This window comes from Austrofundulus limnaeus, unplaced genomic scaffold (genome assembly GCF_001266775.1).
Source record: "Austrofundulus limnaeus strain Quisiro unplaced genomic scaffold, Austrofundulus_limnaeus-1.0 Scaffold369, whole genome shotgun sequence".
Lineage (NCBI taxonomy): Eukaryota > Metazoa > Chordata > Actinopteri > Cyprinodontiformes > Rivulidae > Austrofundulus > Austrofundulus limnaeus.
In genome coordinates, this window is record NW_013952771.1 from 120,287 (window position 1) to 140,963 (window position 20,677).

Below are 20,677 nucleotides of genomic sequence, written 5' to 3' on the forward strand. Positions count from 1 at the left end.
ACAACAACAACAACAACAACAGAACAACATGTAGATTTAATGTGGTTTTAGATAGAGTTTGAAGGAAGTAAGAACCTCATGTTTCTAAGGCTACATTCACACTGCAGGTCTTAATGTTCAATTCAGATTTTTTGAAAAACTAATTAAATTTTTTTTATTTGAATGTTTATAATTTAAATGTGACTCCATCTGACTCCAGTATGAACTCTCCACAGCCCTGATTTGATCCACATGAGCAGAAGATGACGTGACTTCACATTTATTCACATTCATTGACCTGCCTCTGACCAGATGCTGGGGTGCAGCTTTTTATTTTTGGAACCAAGAAACAATATCGAGTATTTTTAGTATCGATACGATCCGCGACCAATGTTGGAACACATGATTGTAATTGTCTTGTGTTTCTGAGGATTCTCAGTCTTCCACGACAGGCAAAATTAATAGAAAAAGTCACGCTTTTTGACTTTTGTTTTGAAGCTGAAAAAGTGTGGAGGTACAAGATTTAAACTGCATGACTCAAGGTAAGCATCGTTATCTTTGGATCGGTCCGTCACCCCACCGCACAGATGTAAAAGTCAGTCAAGCATTTTGACTAGATAAAAATCAGATTTGTGAGGTTCAGACGCATTTGGCTGCAGTGTGAACGTAGCCTAAGTTTTGCACAACAAATAACAAAATGGTCTCATATCAACACTAACCAGTAAACTTGGTAGAAATGGGTTGATTCATTGCACTGTTTGCAACATAATAATTTTGACTCAGGTGGTGAATTTAGTGAAGTTTCCCAAAGACTTGAAACATAATTTTGCAGAAGTTGTTTTAACAGTGCTGGAAACAATTAATATAATAATAACTAGAAACACTCGGAGAGTGGAAAACTCAGCCAAGACAAATTTCCCCCATCCTGTAAGAGTTAATGTGCAAAAGCAGAGATGGAAACACATTTGCCGAATAAGTTCTGACGTAGCGAACATTTAAGCAGGCAGTATGCAAGGGATTTCTTCCCGGTGGAGTCCAATGTGAAAAAAAAAGTCAGATTCATCACCCGACGTTATTCATCGTCAAACTGGTGTCGGATTAAGCTCCTAAGTTTCCATCAGTCACATTTCATCGTGTAAAACGTCTGTTTTATACCCTTGCATGAGTGGTTTGACTCTCTTTATAAAGTGCTTCCTGGTTCCCCCGGTCTCCAAACTTTGAGGCCCGGCAGCTCTCTGTTTCCAAGCCTAGTAGCGAGAAACTGTTTTGATTGGTTGTTTTGGAAATGTGGCGTGTTTGAGGAAACGGGAAAAATAGGTTTCATGGTGCAGTTACGCACTTCCTGGTCACAAAACGTTCTGTAAATGCGCACATTATGGCAAAAATTGTTCATCATTAAATGTGGTTTTAACATTACTTTTATAAAGTTTGAAGTCCGTGCTGTCCAATCCAACTCACTGTTTTTTAGAGAAGCCCTGTGAAAGCATCACAGCTTTGCCGATTTCAGAGTGTTAAAAAGAAAAAAATTCCTGTATCCGCATTGTGATCTGGAACATGACCAAAATTTAAAGGTGTGTTCCTTGGCTCAGTACCCACATGTGGTAAAAATGTCATGACAATCCGTTCACAAGTTTTTGAGTAATGTTGTCCAAAGACAGAATGACAGAAAGACAGAACGACGGATCGAAAACGTTACCTCGCCCTTGGCGGAAGTAATAAGACTGTAGCTTTGAGCATGGAAAAATAGACTGGAGTCTGTAAGTGGCCAGTAGTGGTCCAGCAGAAATGGGATTATGAAAAAAGTTAGAACACGTTCCTCTTAATACCTCATGATGTACAGCCAGAATCCCTCTTAGCGCTGCGTGGCAGTTGTTTAGTTCAGGTTTGAGTTGTACAAAAGCTGTCTTGATAAGACTGAGTGCACTGTAAAAGCCAGACACAAAGTAACACCAGCTCCGTTCAAATTACCCCGGCCAATGAAAAGGCATTTAAATGTTCGCAACGCTGATTTAGCTTTTATTCTCTGAAGTGCTTCCAATCACATTCTCATTAGAGATGACTGATTGCGTCACATTTATTGTCTCAGAAATGAAACTCTCAAATTATTAAGGATCCTAAATTGCACTTAAATTCAACACTTAATTGTGCCAATGTTTCATTCTGAACAATGCAAAATCATTGCCTGCACTTTCATTCCCCATTTCTAACTGAAGTTAACAGGCTTTTTCCAGCATTTACCTTCATTACTTTCTTTTTGTGCAGGCACTGCTTTTTATGCTGCTCACTGATTATGGCCTCTCAGTTTCCATAGTGATGCTGAAACAGATTATGGCCACAAATTAGACATAAGAGAGAAGAAAGCAAGTGTGATACTTCAGTGCCACTCTGCCCTCTTCTTCTAGAAGGACACATCAACTCCATCAGGCCTCATTTCAGCTCTCTTCACAGGCTAAACCCACTGAACCTTTTCCACGAATACCCAGCAGTGCAGTCATTTCTGTCATGTAGTTTAGTTGCACTCTCACACCCTACCAGTTTAAGGTATAATGAGCTGCGTCACCATTTTTGTTGGACTCTAGGACAAAAGGATGTATCTAAGTTCAAGACCCATATCCACAAACTGGATTTTAATGAAAACACATTAGATGTACAGTAGCTACAGTACGACTTATATTCTTTTTTATTTGACCATTGTCTTAAAGGAAACTCCATATAGTAGAATCAGACGTTATTCGGTAAACACTTCAACCATAAAAACGAGAACGTAAAAATACTGTAGGCTGTTTTCCTAAATTTAAAAAACATACTGTTGCACGGACATAGCTATGTTATTTACACCGCAAAGCATTCTGGGTGAATGATGATCCTTATCAGTGTTCTGGTGCAAGCTCTATCTAAATTGAGCTTTAATTTTGGACATTAGGCATTCAGTCTTTTTAAATAAAACTAGAGCTCATGACAGAAAGAATACTACAGAAATGACTCAGCTTGTAACTGAACATGTGGATGGAGGACAACAGTTTGTGCAAGGCTCACCTCAGATTTAGCATTTTAGCTTTTGCACTAGCTCCCAAGCTAATATACAGTATACCGTAAAAGGCAACATATAGCGTTAGCTCCTGACCTATAGCAATATTGGCTTGTGAGTTAACGCCACATAAATATTAGGAATGCATATATATATATGACGATAACTTCCAAGCTCATAGCTCAGGAGCTATCACCAAATACATATTATGTTCATATTGCTAATGTGTGGTGTTAGTTCCCAAGCTAATTTTCTAAATATAAAGTTGGTTTATTTCAACCCATATGTTATGATGAACATAGAATCTAATTAAAATATATATGTTAATCACACATATACACTTTTTTTGCCTTGACTCTGAGTTTTAGTCTAATTGGAACCCATCCTCATCCCCAAAATGTGTTGCGATAACTAAATAGCGACATGCTTAAGTGAAAAATATAATAAACATATGCTTTTTTTAAGTTGTTGGATGGTTTCACCTGTAACAAACAAAAACTTTTAGTGGAACAGAGAAATAACATCATATTGAGGTCAATATGTGCACATTGTCAGAGATCCCTTTAATGCAGCTTCAAACTACAGAACACAACAATAGCACCATGGGTATCATGTCTGCTCTAGGTTGTTTTCATGACCTTGTCAGGATTCGGGTCATAGCCTAGGCACGAAACCAGCAAGGCCTGCTTTAAAATCTTGCCAACCAAGCTATGTTGCACAGCAACATGCTACTCCATGCTCCACCTAGGGACAGAACTCTGCCACCACGAGAAACCACTACAGTCTTGTTACGGAAGTTGTTTGCGTTCTCAAAACATTGTAGACCTATTCTGAAAAACGGGGAGCCGATGATACTCTCAAAACTCTTCAAAGACCATCCACGTTCCGGCTGTTTCTTTACATCATAACAGGGCCGTCATCTTATATGAAGGTGACCCAAGAAAGCACAAGCTAGACAATGTTTTTGTGGTTTTTTTCTCCCCAAGTGAATGGGCATTTGAGCTAATAGACCACTGTTGCTTTGGGAGTCAGTGACATAGTCTATTAGTCTCTCAGGTTACTTATGTCTCTAGTGGTTACACTGATGTGGCATCAGGTTGCACAGAGATGATGTCATTAGAGAGAGAGGGATGAGTTTTTTGGAGGAAGGACAAAAAAGGTGAGTGATAGTTTAACAAAGGATCAGAATAGATAGTTTGAGGGATAGTGAGTGAGGAAGGCTAATGGGGATTTGAAGCGGGGGTGACATATGGTAGTTGGGTGATTTCCTCAGCTGGATGTATTTGACCAGCAGCTCTCCTCCTGAGAGCAATCCCTGTGTGTTTGTGTATGTTTGGTTTGTGTGCCCATGCACCATGCTAAATGTCCCCCCCCCCCCCCCCATATGTAATCCACACTTCTAATGTGGAGGCAACCGAAGGTTACGCTGGGACTGCTGCTTCCTGTTTGACAGAGCAGGTAGCCCAGCTGAAGTGTTCACTTCCTTATCATTACAGCCTCTTCATAAACACATCATACAGCAAGACCTTCACAAGAAGCCCTCAGCGTAAAAGCCTTGAGTGACTCTGATGTCTATTTCTTTCCATTTTTCAGCACAGTGGAGCAAAAGAAATGAGTAAAGAGCTTTGGGGATGTCTATATTCCTTCCTTTCAGAAGTGTCTCAAAAATGTTCCTGGAATCAAGAGAGCTCAGTAACAACAACAAACAAGTCTCGTGGACCTGCTGTGTGGAGCTGTGAATACGACTTTACACCGACGGGAAAAGTTGCTCGCACAAATACACACATCTCACACTTTGATCTTTGTGCTTTTGTCTTCATTGTTTTTTAAAGTTTCCTTGTTTGTGTTATCCCCCCGCGATCAGTACGACACATGGCAGGACCAGATGGAAAAGCTTTGCTCATCTCTCGTTAGTGAGTTTTTGTTTTTCTGCAATACTTTAGGTGGAGGGAATGTGTGCACTTCCCTATCTCTGTGTGCATGCTCTTGAGCGAAATCTTGGGAACAACAAATGTGCAACCTCAAACTGAAAAATTCCTGCTCCTTTTCCACACACCATCTCTTCAGTGGGGTTTGACACTCTTTTATTCAGATTCCATTTTTTGTGTGAAAGACACAAAGTGTTTCTACTGCTTACAGTGAGATATGCAGGTAATCAGATCTGAGTTGGTGTGTATGTGTGAAGTGTGTAACACACTGATGTAATATGAAACTGATAATCCATCTACGTAAGGCTTTTGTGACTTATAACATTTGGCTCTAATGACAGCATGTACCCAGAATTTTATCGTCACATGAGACACATTTTAGCAACACGAGTCAGAGACAAGAAAGCACTTAAAGTTAACACTAACCTGTTTATATATTCGTTGCTTACAAAATATTTATCACACTACTAAGCTTTTAATATGATTTTATTGTCAAAAAACAAAACAAAAAAGGGGGTCCATTTTTTATAGGGTGTTAGAAGTTTTTTTTTTTATAATTGTGTCATTAGTTGGCTTTTTCAGAAGACACCACAAACCATTACTGACGTGTGTTCTGACCCATTCAGAAGACACAGATGTGGAGAGGAGGAACTCAGACACACCACCTCTGTGGCACCCCTGCACCTTACAGATCCGGTACTGTGGTCACTTGAAAAGGTGGGCCGGGGAAGTCTCTCCAACTGCTTAGAATAACGTGATGAAGCGCTGACTGACACCTCCGGGGACCGTCCAGCTGCAGGTTTTGTAAGTCAAAACACAATACGCAAACTCTTTTCAGATTTAAAATTTCAGTATTTCCTTGTTTTTTCAAGACCTGCGAGCTTCTCGCTGCAGGGGAGGAAATAAATACATACTTTTCTGGCACAGAGACTGGCTGCATGTACTGTATGCAGTAGTATGAATACAACTGTGGTACAAACCCTAAGAAGACGTGTTTTGACATATTTTGAACTGTGTGACATAATAAGGGACAAGAACCATGCTGCAACTTTTGAGTGATAGAAACACCTCAGAGTAGCCTGGTTATTCTCCACGGTCAGGGTTTTTCAGAACAAAAACAAAACAAGCTGTGATTGATCAGTTTATTTAGCTTGTATCTGGAACACTGAAAACATTTCTAAAGGTGCATGAAGGTGCTAAAATTCATCTTTTCATAATTTATAAATTGAATTTTTAATAAACAGGATCAGCAAAAAAAAAAAAAACCTCAGTGATTCTCTCTGTTTCTGCTTTCCTCCTTTTTTTGCTTCCTCGGTCTTGTTCACTTTGAACGTTCAAAGTGAAGCCTTAGAACCCACCCGTGTCCATCCAGTCTTCTTTAATCTCCCCCCCCCACCCCCCACGCACTCATAGACACAGTCAAACATGTCCAAATATCCACCAGCTCAAAGGTGCATCACTCAGAGTACACACTCAACAATGCATTATTCATAGAAAACAGACATTGCATTATTCATATTTTTGATGTATTGTTATGTAAGGTGCCGTCTGTGTGTGCGCAAATGTTTGCTTTTTTTTGCAGTTTCCCGTCTTCGTCACCTCGTGTTTCCCTGAAAATCCCTCACCACACTTCCAGCTTGTTAAACCAAATCATAGGTGATTTGTGCGAGTGGCTCACAGTTACAGTAGTTGTTTAGAGACAGCTGTGGTTGTGGGGCAGTAGTTTCAGGGGAAAGCCTCCAAAGTGCTAGAGCCATTCAAATTTTCAAACCATGTACCGTATATGGTTAAAAAAAATTCAGATAAAGTTTTTCTAAAGTTTTCCAGCAACAACATACTGGCACATGAAGTGAAACTGAATATGGGGAAACAAATAAATTTGGTTACTACGTGAAATGATTAGTGATGAATGTGCAACAGCAGGACACGCAGGAGAGCTGAGGACGAACTATGGACATGAGAAAAACAAAAAAACTTACAACTGTTAACAATAACAAGACAATGTCTAAACACCACAAAAACAAGCATCAACTCAATTCACTGAGCTAGAAGCTATAAAATGTATTTAAACACAAGTTGATACAACACACACAGTATTACTATAGTATCACAGTATTCTGTAAAATATGTACGTAAAAAAATGTATTGTCATAGAGTTATGATCAGATATATTACAGCGGCCATTTTTGACAAAAACACACAGTTAACAAGAGCTGAAAATTGAAGGGTTAAATGGATTAAAACAATGTTTAGAATTAGGTTTTGGTGGAAAGGGTTAGCAACAATAAACATCATACCTGCAGCAGATGGATATTTGATTGGCCCTAATTTAGAGAAATTAAGTTTTTTCTGATTAAATTGACCCAAACAACAAGTATGAGCAAGGCTTCATAAAAATACATAAAATTATATTCATAATAAAATAATATAAATGTTAATAAAAGTAACAAAAATAAATTAATCATAAAACAGCTTTAATTTAAACACAAACTGCTATTTTATAAACATTTATACAGTTAGTTTCACATCACATCATTATTTTTGCAGAAGTGTTATATTTTGGATATACAGTATATTACTGCATAGGAAATGCTACAGCTAGCTGATACTGTTGCAATTTTGTTCTTTCAAACATACGCAATAATTTGTTTGATGCTAAATTGATAGCAATTTTAAAAAATAGCAAAGTAAATCACAGCTCTGCAAAATTTTTGAGACAAGTTGAAGTTTTTTAAGATGGCAGCAATCCACTTTGGTATCAGATCCTCTTGTTAACAGCCTCGGGAAAGGGGTGAAAGAGGGGCTTGTGGAGTTACAGTAAGGAAAAATTCAGACCAAAGCATTCCAGTTCCACTTTATAAGGACCCAAACTGAATGAACCAGCACATTGCTCTTGACGGTCCAAACAATGACAGGAATCATAATTTGAGCAAAGGGAGAATTTGTCATGTTTTAAAACAAAACTATTTGAAACAATCAGCATTGGAGCATTCCATTAGCTGTTCAATGGTGCGTCAACCCCACGGACCGTCATGTTTTCGTCCTTTTTGCGTGCTGATTATATGTGTGGTTTTCTGTCTGGATTCATTACACAGGAAGTCAGCTTCATAATTAATTTCCTGTCTTAATGTCTGGAAGATGGATGAGGATGATTAGTTGTTAGACAAACGCAACAAAACAGACAGCAGAGGATTTTGCTTCCTTCTTCAAAATTGCTTCCAATTGACAGATCTGTGAGTGTGTGTGTGCGTGCGTGCGTGTGTGTGTGGATGAACATCTGAAACTGAAGTCACTCACTGTATAAATGGAATCAACGGGCAGAAACAATATTTAGAAATAATGTATATGTTCAACATTATTTTGATTTCAGGTGTGGTTTGGAGCTGTGAAGCCTGCAGCAGCAGACACTGGCGACGTCTGAACGCTGCGAGTGACAATGCCATTATTGTCTGTCTGCATCATTTTGCCAAACACAAAATCCCTCGAGTTGTTTACTCTGAACGTAAACATCAGTATGCTTTCAGTCATTTCTGCTTGTTGACTTTGTGATGTTCATCCAGCCAGCTCAAGCATGTAAACAAGCACAGAAACACAAAAAGTGGATTTCTGTTTTTCCCCTTCCTCCTCTTCGTCTTTAAGCACTAGAAAACACACACAGGGTAAATGGTAGGAGGCATCACAAGGCACATCTAATATTTTTTAAGGGGCACATATGATGCAAAATCCACTTTTTTAGCTGTTAAATACATTTTGATGTGTACTTGGAGTTTCTAGGAGTGCAGAAAAGTTGATTTTAGTCTCTCTTGGTGCTGTAAAAATATCTTTGTATTCTGTTTGGGTCATATTTTTCAGCCTTTTCAGTTTTCTCTCTTTTTCTATGAGGTTTTCTGACCCATTTTGTCAAATTATCTGCGATGGAATAAATAGGTCTGGACCTACATTTTCCTCGTCTTAATTTTCCTCTGGTTTTGGGTCAGACTTTGGCTCCAACATGTAAGGCTGTATGGACAAGTCTTCTGTGGTTCACATCTTTAATTAAATTGTGAATACAATGTCTGCACTGCTAGAAAACGTGAACCCCTCTCTCGCACCGGAGTGGACTCGTCCGGAAGCCAGAGGGGGGCGGGGCTTGAAGCGTCTTAAAGGAACAGTAATAAAACCAGCAGCATTGAGACATACATCAGAACACTGGTGAAAGAGGGGCTGGTAAAGCATTGTAGTTCCACTTCATATAGACCCCAACTGGACGATTTAAATGTGAAAAGTAAGGATTAGATGATATGTGTACTTTAAGTCAAACAGAACCTTTTTGGGCCCTGGAAATACTTACGTTCATCTAAAAATTAAAAATAAAATAAAATAAAACAAATTGGAGCTGGCGTTAAGAAAACACTAGACACAAATCTAGTTTATAGTTTAGTTTACGCTTTGTAAATACAACTTTACATAAAATAAACACTCAGTTGGCTTAGAGATGTTTATATGTTAGTGATTTCCTTTCTGATTCTGTTATTGGCCCTGTGATGGACTGGAGACCTGTCCAGGATGTACCCCACCCCTCACACAGTGACTGCTGGATATGAGCACCAGAAGCGGATAAAAGATAATGAATGGACGGATTTTTGAATATTGCAGGGTGAACCAAGCATTACACATCACCCAGACACATTATCAACTGCGTATGTTTTAGACAAAAATTTCAACAGTTCAGTTACTTTCCACTGGGTTCCTGCTGATGATATACATCACCTGAATAGACTGTTGTATTAAAGTACAGATATTTTGATTTTAGATTTGATTTTAGAGAATAAAGTTTGGGTATCAGTGGTATGGATATTTCAGTATCAAACCACACCATTATGGTGATAGTTGTTGCCACAAATTTCTGTTATTTTGAGGGTCAAAAGTTGAAAAACTTGTGAACTTTTAAATGAAATCATAAATGTAGGGGCAGCAGTCAAGATTGGTACAAAGAAGCTGGAGGTAGATATTGTGAGTGAAAATATGCAATGAAATAATGTGCATTAGATTTGCTAGCAATGCAAACAAAATAGGCGGTATTTAAAAAAATGGTTAAATTGGTCACCACTTCTCAAAATACAGTGAGACTGCAACAGGAAAGATGTAAGTTTTTTCTAATTTTGAGTCACCAATTAGTCTCTAATAGTCTACTGAGTTGTTAAAACCCAACAAGAACATCCCTCTTCCCACACACAAACACAGAGATTCTGCTCAGATCTCCGAACACTCAGAGAACACATTACCAAACAACCCACCTCATTTCCCCTCTCTCCATGACCTCATCGGCCTCCTTTTCTCCCTCTCCTCCATTCTGCTGTTTGTTTTGTTTTACCTGCAGGCATGTAAATCGGTAGAACCGCAAAGACTCACATCTCCTCTTTTCTTTTTATAGCTCCGGCTATTTATCTTCCCATGTCATCTGGAGCTGAGCCAGTCTCTCTCTGCCTGCAGGATGCAACGTCTTGCTCGGGGCTCGGACCGAGGCTCTGCTATCTGTTTGTGTGTTTACACGTGCAGATGTGTGCCTTTGGTTTTTAACTCATTCCCACACCACCTGCAGTCTGCAGACGTTTCAAAGAACATTGAGCCTGAAAAACAAACTCCCTCAGGCTTTTAAAACATCCATTCTCGCTCCCAACTCGTCAACATATTGACGATTGGTCAGGTAGCCGTCTGCGTCCAGCTTCGGACACGTCGGATACACCCTCGCGTCAGTTCTTTACAAGATGAGGCGGAGGAGGACGAGTGCATTGTCATATTTTTTAAAGAGTAGGAAATGCGCGAAACTAACCATCCCAGACCCTAAATTTAACTTCTGTTAGCCATAAACAGCCTTTCCCCAACCTCAGTACCTAAAATTAACCATTAATCCTGATACCTCATATTAACCTCAGACCCCCAACCCAAAGACCCCTAAGTGACGCAACCCGGAAAAGCCGCAGGCGGCAATGGCAGACGCGAGGGGGGTACTGGATGCAGACGGTCCCTGACCAAGCATCAATTTGTTGATGAGTCAGGAGTGAGAACGTTATTTTAAAACATCATCATGTAGAATGTGTACCTGTGTGTACCTGTGTGTACCTGTGTGTATACATGTATCTGGATTATGTTACCCTTTTAAGACCATTTCTGATATAAACACCTTCCTTGTCAGGACCAGTCCTAATATGGTGGAACTCCATTTTTGGGTTGGGGGTTAGGTTTTGAACTTGGTGTGAATTGAGTTCATGTTTATGGTCAGGGTTAGGCTACAGAGAGGACAGGAAATGAATGGAAGTTAATACACAGTACTAATAAGGATAGAAATAAAAATGTGTATGCAGATAATTAACCATATTTTGTACTTGAAAATGGAAATGCTTGGGGTTAAAGTCAACAACATCACCCCCTGATTAAACTCCTTTAAAGACTTGGAGACCACTTTTAGATTATATCAGATCTATGACATCGTTGTCTAATTGTGATGACTGAGCCACCCCTCCCCCTTTTATCTTTAAAATTTATTTATTTATTTATTTATTTATTTATTAATTTAATTAGTAATAGTATTATTTGTTTTGTTATATGTATTCTATCTTGTTTACATACTGTATGTTACTGTATGTATGACTGTTTTAATACTGAGAGCTATCTAATTCCTGGATAGGGAATGGGTTAAAAACAGAAACAAATGTTGTATGGGAAGCTCTTTCTGTCAAATTATATTGTCTTGTTGCTTGCGACACTGCTTTCAATAAATAGATTTATGGTTTCTTTTTGTTGTTGTTGTTGTTGTTGTATTTAGTGCGTTCTTCTCATGACAGCTGACCAACTTTCAAGCTGAAAAAGAATATTTTGGCATAAAAAGTAACACAGACTCTACTTTAATGATCTTTTGCTGTGTTCCTCTATCATTTTAAGGCATGAGAAATAAATGCTAATGATGAGTCTTTCTGAATTTATTTATTTTTCTTTATCTGTTATGCTCTAAATGCTACATGAAATATAATTTAGAAAAGGTAATTTGCATAAGAATAATTTGTCATAAAACATTTTTTGCAAGTGCTGACAGAAATTGGCCCTTGGCTTGGTTTTACATTTTTACCCTCTTGACACTCCTGAATTGAGCACTGAAATTATAACATGTTGTAGAAAAGACTGCTGTTAACCTTTATCATTCACATACTCAGGCCGCATTTATGAACTAAAAATAGCTTATCTGAGCACACCCACTTCTAAAGCAAATTTTGCCACCATAGTACAGCTTCAATGTTCAAAACTATGTTCAACTCTCAAAGAGAGCCACATCTTGCTACATCTTCACCACAGTAGTAAAATGATGACACCTGTGAGTTACCTGTTCACAGCAGCCACATCATCATCAAACATACAGAGCAAAGGAGGTCACATGAGGACACCCATTAACTGAGTATGAGAAAGTGAGAGGTAAAAAGACAGACATCGCGATTTCAAGAAGAAGAAACAGATAAATATACGTCACTGACTCCAGATGCTTACAGTAACCATAACAACCAGAAAGTCATATAAAGCTTTGGTCAGGTTCTGTCTGGTTTGTGAGCCAAATCCACCCACACAACGAAAGATCTGATGTTTTCTGGTCATTTGCTGCCTTTTTTTCACTTGTATACTCAAGCATTTGTCTGTGTACACCAAAAAAAGAAAAAAGAACATCTAAGTAGACAGATGCTGAAAAAACAAAGAAGATGAGAAGAAACAATGAATCCTTTTGTTGTGTGGAGTTCTGGGTGACCGAAGATGAAAGAAATGAGGGGGAGCAGGGTGAGACATAAGGGGAAGATGGAGGAGAAGAAGACAAGCGGAGGGTTTATGATCCATCTTCTGAAACCTGACATCAGATCAATACTTAGTGAACCAAGGCAAAGTGCCCTCATCTCTGAAATTTCTTCTACTTCTACAAAAGCTTTTTATTACAGTCTTGCTTTCCTCGTAGCCCCCCTTAATCCTCATTTTCTTTGACCTCCTTTAAATGGTTTTTACAATTAACAAGATGCTTTGTCTCACTTCACATGGATCTTTGAAGGTTGTTACAAATGTCAGTATTTTACCCTTTTCCATGTTTTCAGTACTCCTTGTTTGTGTCAACACAGGTAAATCTTCTCTGATAACGAGTACTTATACTGCACATAGTTTTGCATTAAATCATCCTCTATTTTTCATGTATGACTTTTGCTTCCACCAAGTTTCTCTTTTCTGTTCAGCGCTAGACTTTATTCATGCATTCATTAATTTTTCATATCAGCTTCACTGTCCACGGCTGCAGGAGAACTGGAGCCTTTCCAAGCTCCAGAAGCACACGAGGCCCGATGTACGAGATGACAAATCAGACAAACAATAGAGTAGGCTTCAACCCTGACGTACACTCCGTTATGAATCACCAATTAGCCTGAAACGATTCATAATTCTGGACTGCAGCAGGAAATTAGAGTACCCAGAGCCATTAGAAACAACATGAAAAATGCACATGAAAAGGTCTGCGCTGCTGAGATAGGAGCTGGAGACCTTCCTGTAAGACGACAGTACAGTATCAGAATACCAATAAGAAAATATAAATATTTCCTTCATTGATGCAAATATACTGGTAGAAGAAATACACAACAATGGTCAAGTTATAGGCTTTTTACTGTAAATATATTCCTCATTTTGACTTACATTTACAATATCATGCCTGTCTCCAAAATTGGTCTTGTATTTATTTAACATATTGTAAACCAAGCCATAACCCAGTGGTGACTGGTGGTGATATTTGTGGGATGAGCTAACAGATGTATAATATATAGATACATAATAAAATGCTGCAGATTGGATTCCAACAACTCAAATTTAAAATACAAAAACTGCTATGACTTGACGTTCTTTTTCAGCACAAAACAACTGTAGAACAAGCCACCACTAAAAATCACCAAAAACCAACACAGCCTCTATTAATTATCTAGTAATTCATTCCCCAACAATAAGATTTTCTTATAATTTCAAGCAGAGAAGAGATTTGTTAGCTACATTCTTTCACTAAAATCAGGTCACAGAAGAACTTTTATTTTACCATGTTTCCTTCACCTCTAGTTTTTCTTCCAAAGACTTTAAGGCAAACATATGAGAACTTAAATAATCCACTTCATTTATGTTAATCTTGCTCCATCTACACTAAACCACACCCACATACACTGACGCTTGAGGCACGTTATTGAACATCCACCCACATTGGCTAAAGCGCTGGGTTGACCCTGGAATGAACAAAATTAGCTCAAATGAGCAGCAACCAGGTGGGACAAGACATCTGTCATTCTGTACCACAAAATACGGTACATTAACAAACGAAGCTGTGAAAAGTTATCTCTTTGGAAATACTCTGGGATTAGCTCAAGACTGTTGTACATTTCACAAAATGTAATACAATATTTAAAATTTGTGTTAGTTAGGTATACATTTTTATTGTAAACAACACTGAGGGCTTAGCCCTACTAGTGTACTTATTTCAGCTATCTTTGATGTGTGTCAAACTCAAGGTGACATCTGTCTTCCCTCCCCCAATGTTTTCAACCTAATTTAATGGAAAAATAGATTTTATATAAATTTTTCAATTTAAAATTTATTATTTATTGCAACAAGGTATACAAATTTTAAAGGTGAAAACCAATACTTATATAATACTGTTGGCTTTATTTTACATTTACTCATACATAAAGTAATTTTCAGTGTTTGTAAGAGGACATGTTACTGTTTCTGTGCAGGAAATACCAGGTAGCATTCAGTTATTGTTTGTTAGCAGTGCTCAGTCATATCATTGAGACAAGGAATGTGACATTTTGTATTTAGTCAAAATAAATACTGGCGCTTTGAGGGCCACCATAACACTCATATGGTCCTCAATGAAAATGAGTTTGACAATCTCTTTTAAAACTGTTTTATGTTAATTTTTTTATAAAATAAAATAAAATAAAATACCCATTATTTAACAGTATGAATTTTGTCATGGTTTGTGAAAGTTTGAACCATGGAATGCAGATTGATTTGAAGCTCAAAACTGAAACTATTTTTTTAAACAAAACAAAAACGCAGTTGAGGCAGCCAGGGAAGCATGGAGGAGCACGAGGAGGCGTGAAGATGACTTGACGTGGCAGAAAAAGCCAAAAATGCCCAACTGGTGAGTGAAGATGATGTGAGGAGTGGCTGCAGCTGTGACTAATGAAACAGGAACCGAGAACTGATTAAATAAAAGCCCAAACACCAAACAGAAAATTCACAAAACATAAACAAACCTAAATGACTAAAAAAAATGCAGATCTTGACACTTTCACAGCAAAGTTTGCCCATCAACATAAAACTGTGGAGTAATTGAAGAGAAAAGAGTTTGACATTCATGTCCTCTACATAATCCAGGATGTGAGATGCAGTGTGTTGTTATTGACCATTTATAGGGCTGCCACAAATGATTATTTTTATAATCGATTAGTCACCGATTATTTTTTTGATTAGTCGACTAATCGGATCATATGTTTGAATATAAAACCTAGAACTTATCGTACCAGAATGCAGCGGCTATTATATAACCATSGTTAGATTTTAGCTATATGCTAACTAAAAATAATTGCTGTGGAAGGRAAGTTCTGCTCTGCAGATATTACACAGGTTTCTCTTTCATTTTCTTAAAATGATCCCACACTTTTGAGCTCCGTTGTCAGGTAGCCATGATACCAGAGCCTGTCTGTATAATGTCTTGTGACGTCCACGGCCTACCCCAGTTACCACTACTGTGCATGTGTGTCAAGGACAGAAAGGCAGATGTGGCAGTGGAAGGTGTCAAAGCAGTTTGGAGATAAAAACAAAGTAAAGAACAAGAAAAAAAGAAAAAGATTAATTGATTATTAAATTAGTCATTGATTATTTTAATAATCAATTAGTCGTCGATTAATCGTGGCAGCCCTAACCCTTTACAAATCATAAATCATCAATGAGCAACCAGATGTTCACTGTCACTGTCTGCCACGACCTGAGGACCTCCAGTGAGGTTCTTTAGGGATGTTCGTGTCAAATTTATTCTATGATCAAATGCAAATGACCAAGTGGGTCAAACTGGTATGTGTAAGCGTTTGTTTTGTAATCCATCAAAGCAAATGCTTCTAGAATGATATTAGATTTATAGAGAGAACAAAAAGGAGGGCAGATGCCATGAGTCACCAGTAGAGTACAGGGGCATGACGCTTCCTCTTTTACTTCAGAAGGCAGCAGATGCCCCGTCAAATTCAATTATGGCTTAGCCCCATGAATGACACTGACTTAACTTGACCAAAAGAACTTTTTGTTTTTTCTTTACCTATGTAATGTTTTCACTCATCTGAAATAAGCTTCTGTGTCCTACAGATTACTGCTGTAATGGACTGGGAAGAATTGATTATGAAACCCAATAGTAACACATAGTTCCAATTCTAGTGGCGACGCTCCTGGAAAACCCAATTATTTTAAACACATGAGAGGCTCCCCCATGAACCTGCTAACCCAATGAAAGATAATAAGTTAATAATTAGAAGCTTAGAAATTGGATGTAAGTGGTCAGATCTTATTTCCATTCCATCAGCTGAACAGAAATCAATAAAATCTGTCCATTGGGAGACACCGGGACACATTCTGCTCTCTCAGGCTACTATTCACTGTATAGATTTCAGTGGGGAATCAGAGAATATGTTTCCACAGTAATCAGATTGCATGTTAGTTAATCTATGATGTCTGTGGATTATTTGTAAAACTATAACATGTTTTTTCCAGTCTACTGGTTATAGTGTTAAAAAAAACAGAACACACTCCCCACATAGCTAAATTTGTCTGGCCCAGTTCTGGCCCACATACGTAATTTACTAAAACGGTCCAAATACCACAACATATGATGGTCCAGATGGTTTACCAAAAGTGGTCCATACATCACATAAATCAAACCACAATAAGGCCATTTGTGGCACTGACAGAATTGGGCCATATAAACCAAACCATGACTGGACCAGTTGTGGCATTGCCGGATTTGGGCCACACAAACTAAATCATAACTGGGCCAGTTGTGGCATTGCAAGCTTTAGGTCACATGAACCAAACCACAACTGGGCCAGTAGTGGCATTGCCAGGTTTTGGTAAAAGAAACCAAAAAACAACAAGACCATTTTTGACACTGACAGAAATGGGCCATATAAACCAAACCATGACTGGGCCAGTTGTGGCACTGCCAGGTTTTGGCCACATGAACAAAACCACAACTGGGCCAGTTGTGTGCCATTTTAAACACAGTGTTTTCATTCTCAGACCTGGTCCACATTTGGTTGACAAAACACTTCCCATGCCAGCAGTACCAGTTTGACACACCTGTCTGCAATCCATCCATCCATCCATCCATCCATCCATCCATCCATCCATCCATCCATCCATCCATCCATCCATCCATCCATCCATCCATCCATCCATTATTTTTTACCATCTTCTAGGTTCTTTTTATTGGAGACAAATAATAAGTGGGGAAGCTTTGGTCTTTCACTCTGTGAAATTACCTAGAATACTCTTCTTATCTGCTCATTTAGTCACTGCTAGAACAACCTTTATTATTTTAAAAACTATGTAAAAACCAGCAGCAAAAAATGGAAATAGAAAAGATTAAATTTGAAGATTAACATTAGATGGACAAACACAGTGAAGGTAGAACAGAAATCTTGAGCAGTGAGGAAACCATTTAATGTAACATTTTAGTCACATTTTCAGTAATTGCATTACAATTTTCTAAAGAATTTATGTGGGATAAAAGTTAAAGAAACTCATAAAGTGTAATAAAAAAGCTGCACTGGATAAAAGTTTTAGTTGGAACAGCTGAATGTGCTGAGATGATAGGTCGGATATATGTAGTCAGATAGAGAAATGCAAGTAAGCACTTCTACCAGACTAAAAAAGAGATGAGTTCAGTGACAGGACAGGGCCAAGGGTCAGTGTGACAATATAAACACAACCCCCCACCTGATGTCTGAGGAAACCAGAAGAGGGGTCTCTCCCGAGGGAGAGAGAGAGGGGATAACAGAAGGGTAAAGATGTTATGGATGCATCAGCTGCAGACACCTTTTAACAGGGAGGGGAGATGAATAATGGACTTTTTACATTCTGCTTTCAAAGGATGAGCGAAACTACAAAATCAATTAAAATCTTTTCTCATAAAAGGAATCTAATATACATTTTACTTTATTCATCAGCCCAGTTTTACAATAAAATGTATAACAAATATTTTGGTCAGTGGTGCAATAAAAGTTACCAATTTCTTTTTTTATCATTTTACTTTGAATAAATGAAATGAATGTGATTTTCTCTTCTACTCAGAAACAATTATTTAGCAGACTAGTTTACACAAATCCTGTATTGATGTCGAAGATGCATTTTTTTTCTGCTCGTCTCAATTTTCCATTAAACCTTTATTTTGTTCTGAAACGGCCATACACTGAAAGCAGATTGTAAAAAGTGTAAAAACAAAAACAAACAAAAAAAATTGTAAAGCATTTTGTGGACATTCTAACCAACTAGTGGTGCAGCATGGGATTACAACATTTTGTCAGTATGGTAAGGACGAAAAAAACAAAAACTGTCTTTGTTTAAAAATGTCTGAAGCATTGACATTAAATCAACTACTGAAAATAGTGAATGTCTGAAGATGCAGCAGCAAGGTAAAAGGTAAAACTTTATTTTATTATTATAGACAAACATATTTGTTTACATGGATGGATGAGACTTGAAACAAACTGGACTGCAGCCAGCCACAAGGTTCTGTTTATATTTGTCTGTTTCAACTTCCAGGTTCCAGTCTTTAATTACAGTTGCTGTGTCTGAACTCTGGGGTTGCAGTTCATGTAGATGGCAGCCCACAGAGGCCACACCCTTCAAAGTCCTGGTAAGTTGAGTATAACGGCTGTTCAATGAGACAGTCTAGTCTTTGAAAGACCTCGCACTACCATGGTTTTACGTTTTATATTATTGTGAAACTTCCTTTGAATGAGACTTCAGTTACTATTTAGATTTTTTAAATATTGAATTCTCTTTTAATTTTACTCATGTGGCTTTCACTGTTCTTGTTAATTGTTACACAATGGTCTGCTAAAACTCTGTTTGACTTGTTAGTCTGTATGATTTGCATGGGTAAATAATAATAATAATAATAATAATAATAATAATAATAATAATAATAATAATAATAAAAAGGTCCAGTATCACTATTTGGTTATTTAAAATCTCCAAATGCAACCTAAATTTTATACAGCTAAGTTGCTAAACATGAAATCTTCAGTTCAGGATAAATTTCCAAACTCTGCCTTTTTATTTTTCCTGTAAAGCACATGTATCAAACTCAAGGCCCGTTGGCCAAATGTGTCACCCTAATGGCATTATACTGTATGTGACCCGTGAGAGTGTCAAAGGTGTAACGTCTTAAAATAAGTGTATACTAATTTAAAGCCAGCATTGACCATAAACTACATCTCCCATAATGCATGTTGATTATTTTACCTGCAGAGTGACATCACCCCATCACTAGCTGGAGGTGCACAGTGTTCTAAAGTAGCTGGCAGTTAGGAAAATTCACTGTGTTTCCATTGCTCTGCATTTTCGCCATCTACTTTTGCTGCAGCCTAGTTGTACTGCAGTGGCAATTTCCCACTTAAAAGTTTTAAATTTAAACTTGAACCTCTCCAGCGGAAGTTCTCTGTCTGGATGTGGCCGCTTTTTGAATTCAAGATGGCGGCTCCTCACCACAACTCAATTAAATTAAATTCAATTCAGTTTATTTATATAGCGCCAAGTCAAAACTTGCGTTATCTCAGGGCACTGTACATGAAAAAAGAACAATAAAAGGAAGAAGCCAGCAGATTGTGTTGAATCACTTCATCACAGTCTCCCATCCTGAGCAAACGGAGGAAAAACTCAACAGAAACTAAAACTCTTATTTTTACTTTTAATACTATTTCTGTATTATTTATTTTATATTTAGTTGGTCATACATGTACTTTTCAGTGTTTATATGAGGACATGTAAAACATTATTTCTATGCAGGAAATAACAGGTAGAGCTCAGTTATTGTTTGTTAGTGCTGCTCAGCTGAAGCAATGAGATAAGGAAAATGACATTTTCTGGTCACACCCCTGGTGGTGGTCCCTCTTACATCAGCATTGGAATGATGTCATTGTAACCAAGAAGGAACCCTTAAAGCAACACAACAAACTAAATCATTACTTGTTACAATATAGGTTTTACTTAATCACAAAATCTCTTACAAGAAGGAGCCCATAAAACAGGACAGCCTTCAGAGATATACATCATGCCGATGGTCACTAGTAGTAGACAGCTTCAGAAACTCATAGGTTATAACATGCTATACTTTTGTTTATGTGGGTTTGTTTTAACAAGGAGAGTATAAATTTTAACGTTACAGTTTTACACTTTTAACATGTTGAAATATTGTTTGAACACATAAAACATTCATATGGACTTAATGCATGTAGACAGCTCATTCACAGAAAGCTACACTTCCTATGTGCACGTGTCATGTAGCTGTCAGGACCGCCACTTGTTTTCTCAATCACCTCAGTCACAGATCTTTAGCTCACATTTCACTTGACTGTGAGCCGCAGAATTCGCACACACGAGCCAGTGATCGCACACACACACACACACACACACACACACACACACACAC